We start from the raw sequence: 12,831 nt of genomic DNA, 5'->3' as shown, positions 1-12,831 counted from the left end.
TATTTCAGTTACAGTGCCGTTGTAGAAAATAAGATGGTTACTTGGATAAATTGAGCATCCAGCTTTAATCTCAACATGCCAGTCATCATGACTCACTAATGTGACTGCCGTCTTTATCTCATACGGGCGTATGTTTTCAATCATACTTGTGAAAATCACTCTTTCTGTAAGTTTTTAAAAGTCAAAATTGGGAAAGAGTGCATACAACTGTGTAAAATCTCAACCCACAAACCAAAATGTCTAATCTTCTGAATGATCTTTCACTGACAATAGTAGTTTAGCTCAAACGGACCTTATTATCCTTCTCCAGGGGACAGTTTATCTCTCTTGCCTCGCCACATTAGAGAGACACAGGAAGCAGGGGCTTGAGATGAATGGGTATAATAAGCTTGGCTTGACTTGTGAGTTCGCAAATGCATTGCAGAAACAAATCATATTCCTATAGGATTAGTTCAGCCGAAAATGAAAGTTTTATCCTTGTTATCATGTTGTTCCAAACCCATGTGACTTTTCGGCTCCTGTGAACCACAAAATTGAGTTTTAGGTCATAAACTTGCCACTCTTTTTTTTATATAATGACAGTTAATGAGAATTGGAGCTGTCAAGTTTTAAAATAACTACATTGAGTCATCCACTAAATTTCAAACCTTACGATAGATTTGTGTGAGGTACAGACCCAGAGTTTAAGTGAATATTCATTTAAAATTTTAGCTATTGTTGCGAGTGAATAAGAATTAACAATTTTGTATTAATTACTTGCTCTTATGATGTGATTAAGGTACTATTGCTTGCAATATAGATTCGGTGAGTCATTGAATCACTCATTCAACCATTTTGCTCAAATGCAATGATTGATTTAGGAACAAAACATCATTACCATGTTCTCTCATTTATAAGAAGGTAAGGCTGTATTAAAAGAGGTACATGAGCCCAATCAATGGGGGAAAACACAAAAATCCTGAAAAAACGTGTTCGGTTAATCGGACTTCGGCCCAGGTGGGAATTTTGTTCGGCTTCGGCCTAGGATTTTCATTTCGGTGCATGCCTACTCCAGATGTAACAATCTCAAGTTACTAAATCTGACAACAAATACAATGATAAGACTGTGTAAATACAGCTGACAAACAGGAAAAAAGTCAACCTTATTAATTATTCATGACTTTATGCATGATGGAAACACTAGTATCAGAAACGTTGAGTATGTTCTACTTAATTTTGTAATGTTTATTATTATTATTATTATTATTATTTACAACTTCTACAAGCCAGTGTTGTTTTCGTCAACGATGACGATGACTAAATCATTTCGTTGACGCCACTTTTTTTCATGACGATAACGAGATGATGACGAGATAAAAATGGCTCGTTGATGACTCAAACATGACGAGGCGTGTGTGAGTTTTCGTTGACGAGACGAGAATAGACGAAAATGTTAGTGGGTGGTCCGTCAGACGTTTAAAATGCAGGACATTTCCGCTTATTGTGCATGCCAATTAAAACTTAAAAAGTATCTGACGCTATGGCAAGCTGTTTTAGCATTAAATACTCTTTGCTATACTAGTATGGCAAGCCGTTTTATCATTCCATCCTTGTTTGTCTTTTATGTTCTAAAACATTCCTTCATTATTGTAATTATTAGTGAAAATAGTCGATCCGGAAGCTCACATTGTGTTGAACTATAGATCTGCTATTTTCAGAACTTATAAGTGACACTACCCAACAGCAAAATACTTACTGACCTACATTAATTTGTTAAAAGACTACTTTTTTCCCTTTTTTTTTGACTAAAACTAGACTAAAACCTTTTTGACTTTTCGTCGACTAAAATTGGACTAAAACTATCACATATAGAAGTGACTAAAATTTGACTAAAACTAAGAAGCATTTTAGTCCAAAAGACTAAGACTAAGACTAAATCTAAGATGGTTGTCAAAAACAACACTGCTACAAGCTTAAATTAGTACCAATGTAGAATTTACTTTACAAATATTCACTGAACAAAATTTTTCATGTAGGAATTACATTTGTAATTACACCACATTTTTTTAATCAGTGCACTTGAATTTTATACACCAATTCCCCTCAAAAATATACTTTTGACATTGACTAAGCTGTGGGAGCAGTTTGGATTTTACAAATAATGAAACTACTCCTATAATGGTCAAATTTCAGCCTGGATCCATTCCTAGCTCAAAAATTGTTGCAACTAGGTGGTACTTTGCTTAAACTTTGAGAGCCACTGACCTATGGATCATTTTCCCCATATTTAGACTTAAACACTGTAAACAGAGCTGAGAGATGTGACATTTGACCAAATATTGTCAAGTCTACTTAGAGGGCAACCAACTTTTTCCTTGTGACTGGTCCATTGAGTTGGGCTCCAGTGGTGTTTCTATTTAGAGGATGAGCCATAATCACTTTAATAGCCACTGTTTCATGCTGACGGGGAACATGAACACACAGGTTTTGTGTAATCTTGGTGTCACTTTTCTAATTTCATCATGCTAACATGAAACCTTATCCTTTCACAGCAGTTAAATGTCTTTTGAAATGCGGTTACATTTTCATGAGAAGTAGCACTGGCTTTGTAACTCTGGCGATTCATGGTATACATGTGAGCGCACCATTGCAGTTACGGTAAATTGTACATTGTTGATGCATCATCGCTCCTAGACGTTAAACTTCTTCTTTTTTTGGGTGCGTATGTGTGTGTGAAAAACCTTTCAGGGGTGCTAAGCTGTTTTTGAGTCCTGTGGCGAACTGGCTTTGTTGGTGTTTTGGTATGAGATTCAAGCATTTCCTACCTACAGCTTTCAATCAATCAGCCTCTTTCTTTTTGCTTCCTCCTTTTACCCCATTTTCTGTGGCTCAGGTTTTCTCCAAGGTGGGGGATGGAGGGACGCTGAAAAGAGGGATAAGAAAGTGTGAGTTTCACAACTCTCTTCTACTTTTAACTGCAGCTCATTCTGCCTATGGTGCTTTTGTTGGGCCCCTCGCACCCCTGCCGAGCATTGTGGGACAAACCCTCCCCAGTAAAGGCTTGTGGGAAAAGCTGTGGGTTCACTCATCAAGGCTGACAAAATCAAAAGGTCCCCAGGAATCTGCTTCACTCTGGAATAAGAGAGGAGTGAGTTTTCCTAGATAACTCGTAGAAAACTGCTCATTTCAGTTACCTTTTTTAAAGCCACACTTTGCATGAAAAATGTGTTCTTCCACAGACGAGAGTAGAAACTACTACTTCATTATTTTAGATTATTGTAGTCTGATTATTGATCATTTGATTCATTTTACGTCAGACTGATAGATAGTGGCCTTTTAAGGCTCTGGGGTTAATTGAATTAAGGCGAGACACTGCAGGTGAATAGGGTAAAATAATTAACTAATCGTTATCGCCTTCCTTATTCAGTTGATTGATTACATTGATAATTGCAAACATTTTTTGTATTACAAGTTTTCTAAAATGTTAGGTATATGCTAATGAGCATTATTTAATAAAATATGTGCTAATTTGCATACATTTCTAGGACCAAAATCTAAACACTGGATGAAGTCAGTTTCAAAATTCTTGTTTAATTTATTTTGACACATTAGTGTCCAATGTTTTTTCAGAAGGAATGTCCATAATTCATAAAATATATATTTTTTCAATTTTTGTGAGAATAAAATGCTGGAAAAACACTCTATGAACAACCAAAAAGCCCAAAATCTCAAGCTTGATAGGTGCATGAAAAATAAATAAAGCCATAAATATAGTAAATTTACAATTGAAATGTAAAATGTAATATTAGTTGTATTGTTATTATTATTATTTTACAGTTTATTAATACAGTAGTATTTGTAATTTTATTTATATATGAATCAAAGATGTTAAGATGTCCACATCAAAAAAAAAAAAAAAAAAAAATGTCCAAAGAAACCCCGTTAAATGTAAGTTAAATTTCAAGTAAAAATCATTTTCTTTTTGAATCAAACACAATAATCTCCCAGTGGGGTAAGAAAAATAATCTTGTTTTCTGTTTGAAATAAGATATTTTTGCTTACCCCATTGGCAGATTATTTTGCTTGTTTCAAGCAAAAACACACTTAATTTTGACTTGTTTTTTCCGAAAACGACAATAATTTTCACTTGTCTAGAAAATCCTTGATTTAAGATATTTTAGATATTTTGGCTGGAAACAAGAATAAATCTAAGTAAGCATTTTTTTTTTGCAGTGCAACTAAATTTATTTATTTAAATGTAGATAAAATAAAATTGAGATTTAAAATGTAAAAAATTTTGTAATTTCAAAGTAATTATTTTTTCAGTGTAAAGTGAGATGAGTAAAGTTGCAAAGAAAGAATTGAGAATGTAAAAGATGTGGTGAAAATATTGATGGAGTTGATCTGGAATTGTCATGAAGCTTTCAGACATGGTGTTTACCGAGGATTTGATGACTAATGGATGTTTTCAATAGAGCACCAAGCTCTTACTTAAAGTGCATTAGTTTTCCTTTTAAACTGGAAAGAAATGCTGACTATGCCGCTTTATTTCTTAACTTTATTTGGGATCTTTAGTCTGGCTACATGCGCTCTATTAAAAGCACGACTGTCCTTGTTGAAGGAATTCTTATGACATATACTTTTCTGAGCAAACACCATCACCATATGAACAGCTGATAATTTGGGCTATTTAAAACACAGTCTGGCTGTCCGCCTCCTGCTCGTAACTTGTCTCTCTCTCCATCTCTCTGCACTGAAAAAAACAATAAGTACATTACTTTTTATTTTGCAAGTTTTTGCAAGCACATTTTTTTAAGTCAAATTTAAGTATGGAATTAAGTAAAATCAACTTAACCAAGTTAAGTAAATTGAACGTGTAGTTAGAGTTTGATAAATAATTTCTACTTAATTATTTTAAGTTTACTCTGCAGTTCTCAAGTACAGTTCACTCAGCCACGGTTTGTGAACTTTACTCAAACATAATAGCGCTTAATAAAGCAATTAAAGCATGTGGTTCACTTACAAACGTAAGCAAGTAGACCTTATTATTATTATTCCTTATTATTTTTAAGATTATATGTTTACTCAATGTAGTTACTAACCAAATGAACACAGAGACCTCAATACATGGCACATGATACACAATGACGGTAACAATAAGTGAATAGTTTTTGAGTAATGGTTCATTTTGAGTAGAAAATGAACTCTGAAAATTATTACTTGAGGCGAGACACTGCAGGTTAATAGGGTAAAAAAAATTAACTAATAGTTATGACCTTACCCAGTTGATTGATTACATTGATAATTGCAAACATTTTTTGTTTTACAAGTTTTCTGAAATGTTAGGTTTTAATATGCAAATGAGCCATTATTTAAAGAAATGTGTACTAATTTGCATACATTCCTAGTACAAAAAATCTAAACACTGGATGAAGTCAGTTTCAAAATTCTTGTTTAATTAATTTATTTTATTTTTTGACATATTAGAGTCATATGTTTTTACAGAGGGAATTTTATCACTCCATAATTCATAAAATACTCATAACAGACCGAAAACAATATATATATATATTTTTTTTTACAATTTGGGGGAATAAAATGTTGTATAAAATCAAGCAAATGATATACAAACAAATCCCTCTGTAAAAAACCTTCAGGATATAGACAGGAATAAAAATGTCAAGTTTGGTGTGTGTAAGTGCTACTGAAGTGGAGATTTATGGCTCAGTGTAGGAGAAAAAACGGCCTTTAAAAATATGTATTGCAATTGAAATCTATTGACACAAGTAGATAACGTGCTTTAAAAGAAATACTTAACAGTGTCTTTTTGCTGTTTTCTTTCCACTAGTCTGAAAAAACTCAAAAAAAATCTCAAACTTGACAGATGCATGTAAAAACCGTTTTTGCCTGCAGTGTCTACTCTTAACCTAACAACAAAAGTAACCATAAAAATGTTAATACATCTCGAAAGCAGCAAAAAATTAACCTTATTAATTATTCATGGCCAAGTGCATGATGGGAACAACGGGATCTTGACTTTATTTACTTAAACAATCTTTGTAAAAACAAAAAATTCCAAGTAAAATATACTTATAAGTTCAGATTTGAAATTCTACAAGCTTAAATTGAGTACTAATTTTTTTTTTTTTTTTTCATTCTTGCCTGAACTAAATTATTTAATGCAGTAATTGCATTTGTTTTTCTGTATTATTTACTTCACCACAAAATCATGTGTCTCTCTCTTTCTCTCAGAAAGAAAGATAATTCTGTCAGTCTGTGTTTATTAAACTAGTTTGGGTTGTTTGATTCCACAATCTAGTGTTTTCAGTCAGCGGTTGAATTTTGTGAATCACATGAACACAAAATGTGACTTGCCAAATAAAAACCATGTAATCGTGATTTAGATACACAAATTGCATTTTGGTTTTTATTTTGTACTGTTATGAATACGCTCTTTCACATAAGGTGTTTGCATATGTTCCAGAAGACAAAATATTAACAGATTTTACACGGATAAATCGATTCAAAAGTTTACACCCCCTCTGTTTTTATTATGCACTCTTAAAAATAAAGGTGCTTCACGATGCCATAGAAGAACCTTTTTTGTCTAAGCGGTTGCATTAAGAACCTTTAACATCTGAAGAACCTTTCTGTTTTACAAAAGGTTCAGATTATAAAAAGGTCAAAAAGAAAGAACCTTTGAGTGAATGGTTCTTTGTGGAACCAAAAACGGTTCTTCTATGGCATCGCTGTGAAGAACCTTTTAAAGCACCCTTGTTTAAAAGTGTGTTTTGTGGTCTTCTGCAACTGATTTAAGGCAAGGCACTGCAGGTGAATAGGGTAAAAATTAACTAATAGTTATTAGCTTACTTAGCTGACTGATTAAATTGTTAATTGCAAACATTTTTCTATTACAAGTTTTCTAAAATGTTAAGGTTTCAATATGCAACTGATGCATTATTTATTAAAATACGCACTGATTTGCATACATTTCTAGTACAAAAAACTAAACACTGGATGAAGCCAGTTTCAAAACTTGTTTAATTTTTTTGACATATTAAACTCAAATGTTTTTACAGAGGGGATTTTGGGGCTCATTTTGTCAAAACTTACAACAGGCAACGTTTTTTGGGGGGAATAAAAATGTATAATATCAAGCAAATCATACATGAACATCTCTCTGTAAAAACCCTCAGGATATAGACAATTAGTTTGGTGTGTGTAAGTGCTACTGAAGTGATTTATGATTTCAGTGTAGGAGCAAAAACGCATTTTGAAAAAACGGCCTTTAAAAATATGGATTGTAATTGAAATCTGTTGACACAAATAGATAAAGTGCTATAAAAGAAACACTTAACAGTGTCTTTTGGATGTTTTCTTTCCACTAGTCTGGAAAAACGCTTTATGAACAGCCAAAAAGCCCAAAATCTCAAACTTGACAGATGTATATAAAAAAAAAAGTTTTTGCCTGCAGTGTCTCCCCTTAATGTTTTATGATCTTAAAGTACCAACGTTTATTGATGAATGTGGACTGTCCATTTTTTTTTCATAACTCATTTTGTGAGTTACAGTAAAAGTGACAGCTTTCCCCCCAGTGTTAGTTAAAAATGCTGTATAATGAAAGCCCCGGCACATAAGTTCTCCATCCAAAGGAACTTTTCCTCCAAATTCACTGAACCCCTGCTAACAACCAAAAACATTTCGATTGGCCACATTGGCCCCCTTCTATTGTGTACTGAGAGAAAATGAGAAAGACGCTTTAGGTGGAAAGAAAAGATATAGTGTGCCATTAACAGAGGACAATGGCAATGACTATTAGGCCTGGCCTAGCGGGAGACTATGCTTTATGCTACGGATGATGTTAGAAATGCTTAAAATGCGTTTGAAATACTGTGGGAACTCCACAAAGCAAGTTTACATAAACACTGTGAGAAAGCTGCTCTTCACTACCCCCTGTGGTCAAAATCAAGTTTTTGATGTTTGCATGTCTTTCTGCTGTATCTAATATGCTTGAATGCCATTGCTGAATATTTTCAAGCTAAAACCGCAGTTTAAAATCGAGTTTGAAACAGACCATCTACTATCACAAAGATGTAACCAATCACATCAACTTGTGGGCAGGGCTTTTCATATTTGTGACCCTGGACCACAAAACCAGTCATAAGGTTAAATTTTACAAAACTGAGATATATACATCACATGAAAGCTCAATAAATAAGCTTTCTATTGATGTATAGTTTGTTAGGATAGGACAATATTTGGCCGAGATACATCTATTTGAAAATCTGGAATCTGAGGGTGCAAAAAAATCAAAATACTGAGAAAATCACCTTTAAAGTTGTCCAAATTAAGTTCTTAACAATGCATATTACTAATCAAAAATTACATTTTGATATGTTTACAGTAGGAATTTTACAAAAAATCTTAATGTAACATGATCTTTACTTAATTTCCTAATGATTTTTGACTTAAAAGAAAAATCAATAATTTTGACCCATACAATGTATTTTTGGCTATTGCTACAAATATACCCCAGCGACTTAAGACTGGTTTTGTGGTCCAGGGTCACATATAAGGAAGTTGATTTTCAGAAGCTATCTCTCGATTTTGGGCTTTTTGCTTCTGCATAAAGTGTTTTTCTAGACTAGTGGAAAGAAAACATCCAAAAGACACTGTTAAGTATTTCTTTCATAGCACTTTATCTATTTGTGTCATTAGATTTAAATTATAATCCATATTTTTAAAGGCTGTTTTCTCAAAATGAGTTCTTTCTCCTACACTGAGCCATAAATCTCCACTTCAGTAGCACTTACACACACTTACATTAAAACTTACATTTTTATTCCTGTCTATATCCTAAACGTTTTTACAGATGGATTTGTTCATATATAATTTGCTTGATTTTATACATTTTATTCCCCCGAAAATTGCAACGAATGCATTGTTTTCTGCCTGTTAATTTATTTTTTCTGAATTATGGAGTGACAAAGTGAGATACCCAAAATTCCCTCTGTAAAATATTTGACTCTAATATGTAAAAAAAAATAAAAATAAACAAGAATTTTTAAACTGATTTCATCCAGTGTTTAGAGTTTTGTACTAGAAAATTTAGAAAACGCTAGAAAAACATTAGAAAAACCTTAATGGCTGTTGGATAATGTAGTCAGGCCAAAGGCTAATGATATCAATTACCATTATATGTCTGACATTGTTGATGCATTTCCATTTTGATGCATGGATTTATAGATGACCCTGTATAATATGTCTTCCTCTTCTTTGGAATCAGTTTATGATTCTTTGTAAAAGTGAAACAGGCGTGATTGAGTGGAAGCGGGAACTAATTAGCATATTCATGAGCCTGTGTATACTAAATGAGGTAAGGCTTGAGTTATATTCAAGCCTTTTTAAAGCATGAAGAAATTATTTGAATATGGAAAATCCTATTAAAGCAGTAGTTCGTCTCCAGAGCAAAAATGTACAGATAATGTACTCGCCCCATTGTCATCCAAGATGTTCATGTCTGTCTTTCTTTCTTCAGTTGTGAAGACATTTCAGGAATTATCTCCATATAATGGACTTCTATGGTGCCCTGAGTTTGAACTTCCAAAATGCAGTTTAAATGCAGCTTCAAAGGGCTCTAAATGATCCCAGCCGAGTAATAAGGGTCTTATCTAGCAAAATTATCAGTCATTTTCTAAAAACAATAAACATTTGTATACTTTTTAACGTCAAATGCTTGTCTTTGATAGCTCTGCATGCACTCTGTGTATTGCGGTTCAATACAGTTAGGGTATGTTGAAAAACTCCCATCTTATTTTGTCCTCCAACAAAATTGCCCTACATTGCCGCAGAAGAACTGACCCAGTGTTTACAAAGTGAACATGGTAAAAAAAAAAAAGGTAAAACAGCAATGTAGGACGTTTTTAAAGTTGGAGGAGAATGGCAGAGCTAGACAAAATGAGCATTTGAGGTTTAAAACTTTACAAATTTGTATTTTTTTGTTTGTATTTTAGAAAATGACATATTGTTTCGCTAGATAAGACCTATCTTCCTTGGCTGGGATCATTTAGAGCCCTTTTAAGCTGCATTTAAACTGCATTTTGGAAGTTCAAACTCAGGGGCACCATAGAAGTCCACTATTTGGAGAACATTCCTGAAATATTTTCTTCACAAAGCATAATTTCTTTACAACTAAAAAAAGAAAGACATGAACATCTTGGATGACCAGCAACATGACCAGCATAAACCAGCTAGAACCAGCATCCCAGCACCAAATCCTACCTAACCAGCATATGCTGTTTTTTTTCAGCAGGGTTATCTGTATTTTTGCTTTGGAAGTGAACTACTCCTTTAAATGTCATTTTGATTATTAAATATGAGGTTTAAGTTCAGCACTGGTAAATGACATTGGGACTCTCCAACTACATGACTACATATATGCATCATAAAACATCACCTCTGGTATTTATCAAACGGATAAAGTATGCCATGAACTTTTAGTTGCAAATTGCTCTGAATAAAGTCAAATTGAATTTGACAACTACTCCTTTTATTTTACTTTGACATTTCAGAGAACTTTCTATAGGTTATCCAATTTCAGCTTTGAAGTGAAGATGATCTATGTGTCAGCAAACAAGCGGGGGCATCGCTGCACAGAAAATGGCAAAGATTCATATATAATAAGGTCATTCGGGGTCCTGAGAACTCAGACATGTGCAACTTCATTCTCTGTCCTCCATTTCTTTTAATTTGTTTGTCATTCACAAGACAGATTCAGTGCTGGAGGTAATGCTGATGCTGAACATGGTGGATGTATTGAGTGAGTCCGAGCAACAGGAATTGTTCGGAGCACACCCATAGCAGGCAGCATTGTTCATCTGTGTCTTTTGATGAAGACAGAAGCTTTTACACAGCGTGCTCTGATGTCCTGCTGGGCTGGCATGGGAAAGCCTTCTCAGCGGTTTTAAATTGAATCTGGATGATAATGCTGAGGAAAATAGCAAAGACACACATGAATATCTTTCTATTATCCCTGACTCTTTTTTTTAAAACCCTGTGTTAGTGTTCAGTTTGGTTACTTTTTTATGTAACGGGCTACATTTCTGCGAAACCGGAAATACAGGTGCATTTTGCTGCACTTTTCAGGTGACTTGTCCACAAGGGATGCTGTAAGCGAAAAAATGCTCCCTTCATTGCAGGTGTTAAAAGCAGTCTAGTGTCATGAAACAAAAACATGCTTTTGGGTACATTTTTGCAGCACGATATAGCATTGCTTGTAGTGTGATTCACAGTTTCACAGTAAAAATGTCCAGTCAGTGGAACTACAAGATTGTAAAATTAGTTAAACCTGACTAGCTGCGTTTCAATTAGTCTTCAAATTGCACAAATTGAAATTGAGAATTGAAAATATGCCTAATGGAAAACGGAAAAACACGCTTTTCAGGTGGGTTTTCCAGCAATTCAAAGAGGAATATTTCACAAAATTGCAATGAAAACAGCTTTTTTTTATACTTGTAGGTCACCTTGTGTATGGAAAAGTCACATATGTACTATAACCTAAAAGAAACCCCACCTCATATGTGGCTGCTTACACAAGCATTGAATGCACAATGCTTGAATAAGGGGCTATCCTTGCCATTAAAACTTAGATAACTTCTTATTTACGTTGCACAGATCTGCGGAGCTGATCACAGCTAGTCTAGTTAATGCTTGTGTTTATAGCATGCACCCCGCAGCTTGTTTTATTTTCAAAAGCGTCCACGCTGCTTCTGTAAAGATAGATGCCCACGTCTCCTACGAATACAATTAATAGCTAGTGCGGTGCCTACAACATCAAGAAACCTACCAACATCCATTGCCATGCCTTATATTTTAGTTGCATAAAATCAGTTATAAAATATAATTGCAGAACTTTGTAATGGAAATGCACCTTGTGGCAACATTTTATGATGTTTGGTAATGCATGTGTCATAATAGCTCAGAAACGTAAAGTCAAAGTGGCGATTAGGGGTTAATGCACTATTGCATTTAATAATAACATACCACCTACAATAAACCTAACTGATAATGTTAACAAAAGCAAACATGAGATAAAAACACAATTTCTGAAGCAACTTTCACATTTAAGCTTCCTTATACAAGGCTTTGAGCTGTTTTGTTTAGTGTTGTGACTTGTGTCTCAGTGGACTCTTACTTGAACGATGTGTTGTACTGGGTGCGCTACAGAGCAAGTTTACTATGCCTTACATATGGAGCTGGTTATGTGATGCAAATGTCAGAATGTGTTAGTTTACAAATCATGCACTACGGTATAACTATTTTGAGGTCATAACTAGGGGTACCAGATCGGGTTAACAGTCAGACGATGCAGATCCAAATCCAATATTCTGCGCTATAATGCGCTATATTTCAAGTGTTCTGATCAATATCGGTATCGGCAGATACTCTGAATTTTTGGTACTGCATTGGGATCGGTTTTGAAAAAGTGGTATTGAGCCACCCCTGATCATAACTTAGCACTGTGCAAGAAATTGTAAGAAAGTAAGTCTTTATTAATCGATTATATGCCCATATTTTAAAAGGCCAAAGGTGTATTAATGTAGGTCAAACAGTAAAGCATGGTGCTACACTCTTAAAAATAAAAGTGCGAGAATCTTTATTGTCTAAATGTGACCCTGGACCACAAAACCAGTCATAAGGTTAAATTTTACAAAACTGAGATATATACATCATATGAAAGCTCAATAAATAAGCTTTCTATTGATGTATGGTTTGTTAGGATAGGACAATATTTGGCCGAGATACATCTATTTGAAAATCTGAAATCTAAGGCTGCAAAAAATCAAAATACTG

The 12,831-nt window shown here is 34.1% G+C and overlaps 1 protein-coding gene across 1 annotated transcript in view; it reads left to right on the top strand.

The window, feature by feature from the left end:
* Positions 1-12,831, top strand: part of lrp4 (low density lipoprotein receptor-related protein 4) — a 144,169-nt gene that overhangs the window by 36,540 nt on the left and 94,798 nt on the right. The window lies entirely within an intron of this gene.

This window comes from Garra rufa, chromosome 3, assembly GCF_049309525.1.
Source record: "Garra rufa chromosome 3, GarRuf1.0, whole genome shotgun sequence".
NCBI lineage: Eukaryota > Metazoa > Chordata > Actinopteri > Cypriniformes > Cyprinidae > Garra > Garra rufa.
Note: the sequence above shows the minus strand (reverse complement) of the source record. Positions and strands in the feature narration are given on the sequence as shown.